We start from the raw sequence: 6,566 nt of genomic DNA on the forward strand, positions 1-6,566 counted from the left end.
TCTCATGGGTCGTTTGGTATTATAGATAAGCAAAAATAATTTAGGGATAAAAAATTTGTACTGTCTTATTCCTTGTTTGGTTATTAATTCTGGGATAAGTTGTCCGAAGATTAAAAATAGTATCGGAATAACTTATACCTCCAGATGGTAGAATAGTAATCTCAGGATAAACCAGTAATATTGACAATCCCAAGATTAATATAGCAATACCAAACAATCAATAAGAACTAATTTCAATATAACTATTCTCTGCATAACTAATGCCCGCATAACTTGTCTTCAAACCAAAGGAACCCTTACCCTCTACTCTATCCATAGAATAAGAAACACCTTGTTCCTCTCTCTCCCAGACACTCCGTAGTTTTCCATTAAATGCGGAATTTAACCATCTTCTTTAGCACTGGACCAACCGTTGAGAGGATATGATTCCTCCCATGGAGTCAATCTTAGAACCGATTGATTAGATTGACCGAGGAATAGATCACGACGGTGGAAGTAGAGATTTAGTCAAATCAAATCCTAGACTTATACGTTAACAAATATCTTAGGTGGCGTTTTTCCAAGTTTTGAAACTAATGCAACTATAATCGTAAATTTCCATTAGCGTTTAAGTAAGCAAGAATTAAATTTACGCCACACAATAATTTATAAATCTTGTAACTGTTAAGAAACTAAGCTCAAAATAACAATATAAAACATAAAAATAGACAAGAGATGTAGAGGGGAAAGAGAGAACTTTCATATTTCATCAAGTGTTTCCCAAGTCTTTTCAAGTGTCTACAATGTGATGCCCAAACCCTTTATTTATAGGATGATATTGAGGTAATACAAAGGGATGTCATAAACATGGTATTAACTATTGAGATCATGAGAAAATATCATGGAAGAGGTTATGGAGATGTGGGAGTTACAACCATAATGGTAAGAAGTAGCGGGAGTAACTTCTTTAGGAGTTATAGACATTCACTAATATAATTATAATATTTCATAACACTCCCCTTGGATGTCTATAGATAATGTGCATCGTTAAAACCTTACTAAGAAAAACCTTATAGGAAAAAATCTTAGTGAAGGAAAAGGAGTACACATATCTTGTAATACACATTGTTTGTTGCCTCGTTAAAAACCTTGCTAGAAAAACCCAGTGGGATAAAACCCCATCTAAGGAAAAAAGAGTGCAGCACGTATCTTACTCCCTCTGATGAAAACATCACTTTACTTTTCGGAAATGACACATTCCAATCCCGTATACCAGCTTCTCAAATGTTGAGGTTGGTAATGATTTATTGAACAAATCCACCAAATTATCAATCAAATAAATTTGTTGAACATCTATATCACTAATCTGTCAAAAATCATGTCTGAAAAGAACTTCGGTGGAATGTACTTTATTTTATCGCCTTCAATATACCCTTCTTCCAATTGAGATAAGCAAGCAACACTGTCTTCAATATTATTGAAGTCTTCTTTTTCAAAGAAAAATCACACATTTGTTGTGTGTTGAGTCACTTGCTTTATAAGTTGCTAATATCTTGGCATAACTTGAATCAATAATTGACAACCTTTGTAGAATATCATAATGTGACAATACCCTCACATGCAAATAGATTGCTTAAAGAACGAACTTTAACCCTACATTTGCATAATCAACAAAATTGGCAATATTTGTTAGAATAAACAAATCTATATCAAGGATTCTAATATAATACTAATCGTATTCCAATATCTCCACATAGGAATAAAACTATATCTCGCTATAATACTCATAGTTCTAGCAAGATACATTAGTGCATCAATTGCACTAGACACAAAAACAAATCATGCATGTCATGATTGCTAATCCACATAAGAATTTGCTGAAGCTTTATTTAATAAATTTCTTTGGAGCCTTAATATGCTTCAGAACAATTTAAATCCTTCAAGGATTTTCATTATACGCATATCAAATGTACTATCGGATAATAACCTGAAATGACTGCATCCACCACAGGAGAACATGTCTCCATATAATCAATACTGGGATATTTACAAATCTTCTTGTGCCACATGTCGTCTTTATGTCTATCGACTTGATTTTTTTATTTAACTTTTCGCACAAGAACACATTTATACCTCCACTGGCTTTATATGTTGGGACTATCCGTCAAACTTCATATTTTTCAGGTGAAGCTAATTTTTATTGTATATTTTTTATTTAGCCAATCATTTATCTGTCCAAATTCCATGACAGATTTTTGAGCTCAAGATCCTCGTCAATATTAATAATATTGAGCACTATATTATATTAACAATATCATCGACGATCATTTTATATCGATTTCTTCATCACACGATAAAGACATAACTTATCGAGATCTCATTATTTTCAGGTATCTGAGTCTCTCCCTTGAGGTCTTATAAGTGGTTATGTCGCGGTACTCTTATAGAGCACTTACCTTTTTATTTTGACCATCTTGATCATTTTCTCCTCTCCTTCTTCAAGGAGTTTTAACTTTGGAACCGCTTGGTCTGTTATACTTTATGCGTGCCATAGACTCTTTCCATCATAGACTTTATTCTATTTGGAGCATTAGCAGCTGAAATATGTCATTTAGCTTTGGGTCAGCAAATGCATCTAGCAGTATTTTGCAAATGAATTATCATTTAAACTTCAAGTTCACATTTTCTTGTACGAGGATCAAGATGTACTCATAAGTAATTCATTCCATGTATTGCTTTTTCAGTTGCCCATTTTTTCCTCCTAATATTGGGATCACCAACACATATCCCTAATCTTCTTTGGAGACCCATCTTTGTGAATTGTGGTGGAACAATTAAATCATATAGCACATCCATATTTCTAGATGAAAATTATTTGGTTCCTGACCCTGAACCAATTGTGATAGGGAGAATGTATCATAGCTTATTGGCTAGATGCGTATAAGTGATGCCGTATATTAAATAATACACCTCATACCAAATTTCTTTTTGTTCTCATAACTAACAGTTTAGCTATAATTAGAGGCATACAATTTTTACTAAACTAACTTGAATTTAAACCAGCATTATCATCACAATTTATATTCTAGAACTGTGCTCTAATAATTTGAGCAAGCAATCTTGCAAAATCCAAACTGAGAATAGATGCATCTATAACAAGCGCACATGTGACCATACAATAGATGTATCTATTAAAATCATATATCACCTTTTATTTTTTCCAGAAATCATGGGATTCAATCCCAACATTAACTGGTATATCATGAGAATAAGCAGCACAAGAGAATTCTTAAAGAATCTTCAATTTCTTCAATATATGCCAATGTGAATTCTCAATTAATTTTTTGCATCATAATTGAACTGGGATGGCCAACCGGTCATGCCAACTGATATTTGTTTCAGTAAATCTCTAGTTTACTTGTGGCATTTGATTTCTTCATCATGCTTATACTTGTGTAGTACAAATAGAAGAAAAGTCGGGTAACCTTTCATATTTACCCCGTATGATTATAGTAATATGAAGATATTCAATCTTTCTTTCATTTATAGTCTCAATATGCCAACCACTTTGGCTAATATCTTTGAAACTCAAAAAGTTTCTTTTGAGACTTACTACAATATCAATGTCATGAACAATTTCATTCATCCGGGTAGTAACAAATTAATTCTTCTGGAGCTCTTAATTGATTTTGTACTACAAGATCTTTTGTCACACAATCCATATGATGAATCATATCATAGTAATTGTCATGGTCAAAATCATCATAAGAAAAATTATTTATTGCTTTAATTTTGCCTTTAATAACTTTTTATAAGGATGGCAAAATATTTTTTTGGCATACCATATGTAAGCGACCTCTATTTTAAAAGGCAGAATTGGGACTCGCCCCAGGAAGGAGCACTTTTAAAACGCCCATGGGCTTATGTGTGGGGCTTAGTTCCGTGAGACTTACGCCTCGGCCTTCGAGGATTACGCCTCGGACACGCTCAAAGCCTAGTGTACTGGGCACACCTAATAGAACTTTATGCAATTGTGTGTAACTGACCTTATAAATCCTCAAATTTTCTTAATAAATCATTGAATATTCAAAATTACTTTTTTTAAAAATCATAAATCATTAAGTTGAGAGTATTTTATGTCATAATTAAAATAACAATTATTGCACGTTATCCACTAAGACTACTATAATAGTAAATTTTAAATAAATCTTTCATTTAAAAAGTATTTATTTATTAAATTTTGTTATATCTTTATTATATAATAGTCCATAATTTTTTTTATAATTATTTTCCTAAATAGTATTTTTCACGTTTATGAGATACAATCCTTATTAATTTAATACCTTAGTATTAGCTAGTAACTACTTACAAATAATTAGTTATCATGGTATTGTATGGTGAATTATGTGTCACTTTATTAATTTGTTGAAACTTAAAAATAAATGATGCTAGAGAATCATATTTAAATTGTGAATTATGTTTTTATATAAATTCTCCTCCAAATAGAAAGCATATTAAATAAAAGGAGTATTTTAAAAACTAATCAAATTATAATATCGAAATTCTTTCAAGATTCATTACTCCGTAAGAGATACATATAAGATTTCGTATCGAATACATTACTTTTGATGTTTGAATTGTAACGACGTTGCAGCTAATTTGCATATTATGATATATGTCATGCTTTTCGTATTATTCATAGTTGAATTGTAATTCATAAATATTTTAAATAGATTATTTGTTATAATTTTGTGATTTTAATGTAATTTATATAATTATTTTTATTTTATACTATCTTATAATTCTTAAAATGAATAAAATTTAGAGATCCGTGGGACTTACGCCCCATGTTTCAGGGCTTACGCCTCGCCTCGTCAGAGGTAAAATGCCTCGCCTCACGCCCCCGTCTTTTAAACAATTGTACGCGACCAATGACATATTCATGATATTCATTATCTTTATTTCTCTCAAACCTCCCTTAGAGGTGAGTTGTGGTATTTATCCAACCATACATAAACATATTATGATGCATAATCTTTATCACATATATATATATTTTGACATTCACTTTCAGGAATAAGTCTGCATTTACAAATGCTTATCACAAGTCACATTTTCAAGGAATGGACTATAATCATTTGAGCGTGTCTCGTATTAACATATCACATTGATACATATTTCCTTCACCTTTGAAGGATTATTTTGAGAACCCTTATTGTTCTCCTTTTTACAATTACCATAATAATGACTATTATTATTTTGATCTTTGGCACGCCCACGTTGTAATGACCCGACCTGTCGTTATGAGCATTTGCACTATGCTCGGTAGTTTGACGGAATGAGTAGCTCTGTATGATGTATTATGACTTGTGTGAATCGTCGATTTTGGTTTTCAAGTTATTCAGAATCGATTTGGAAGCATTAATTTCACGATTGAAGCTTTAAGTTGGCAGAGTTGACCAAGTTTGACTTTTTAGTATTTGACCTCAGATTTGAGTTTTGATGGTTCAGTTATGTCCGGATGGTGATTTTGGACTTAGGCGTATGCCCGGATTTGCATTTAGATATTTCTAGAATGATTCAGCACTAATTGGCGAAAATTGGAAGTTGAAGGTTTAGAAAAGTTCATAAGTTTGACCGAGAGTTGACTTTGAGGATATCAGATTCGGATTGTGGTTCCGGGAATTTGAATAGCTTCGTTATGTCATTTGGGACTTATGTGCAAAATTTGGGTTCATTCCAGGTTGATTCGATATCTTTCGGCGAGTTTTGGAAGTTGAAAGTTGAAAGTTCTTTAAGTTTGAATTAATGTGCGATTCATCGTTTCGATATTGTTATGCGTGATTTGAGGCCTCGGCTAGGTCCGTGTTATGTTATGGGACTTTTTGGTATATTTGGACGGGGTCCCGAGGGGCTCGGGTGAGTTTCGGACGAGGTTCGGACTACTTCGTCGCATGTTGCCTTTGGCTAAGGCCGTTGGTTCTGGTGTGGCCGCATCTGCAGACAATTGGTCGCAAAAGCGACTTCGCAGATGCGGGGTCTTCTTCGCATAAGCGAACAAGGACAGCTGGGCGTGAGAGTCACAGGTGCGGGTGCATGGGCGCATCTGCGCGACCGCAGATGCGGTTCAATGTGCGCAGAAGCGCGATCGCAAAAGCGGGTAGGAGATCGCAAAAGCGATGGCTGCTGGTTCAGGGATTCTTTGCAAAAGAGAATTATTTACCACAGAAGAGGGAGTCGCAGATGGGACGATTTGATTGCAAATGCGATGAAGCTGGGCAGATTGTATTTCGAGACGTGGTCGTTTTCTTTTCACATTTTTGGGATTTTGGAGCTCGGTTTGGGCGACCTTGGAGAGGAATTTCACCATGTGGATTGGGGTAAGTTTTCTATACTCATTTTTATTATATTTCATGAATCTATTCTCGTTTTTGGCATTTGATCGAGGGTTTCAAGAGAGAAATTTGGGGGGTTTTGCTTAAAGTTTCATAGAGTGAATGTTCGAGTTTTGAACATCGATTCGGAGTCGGATTTGAGTGAAACTAGTATAGTTGGACTCGTAATTGAATGTGTCGTCGGATTTTGTG

Source organism: Nicotiana tabacum, chromosome 19 (genome assembly GCF_000715075.1).
Source record: "Nicotiana tabacum cultivar K326 chromosome 19, ASM71507v2, whole genome shotgun sequence".
Lineage (NCBI taxonomy): Eukaryota > Viridiplantae > Streptophyta > Magnoliopsida > Solanales > Solanaceae > Nicotiana > Nicotiana tabacum.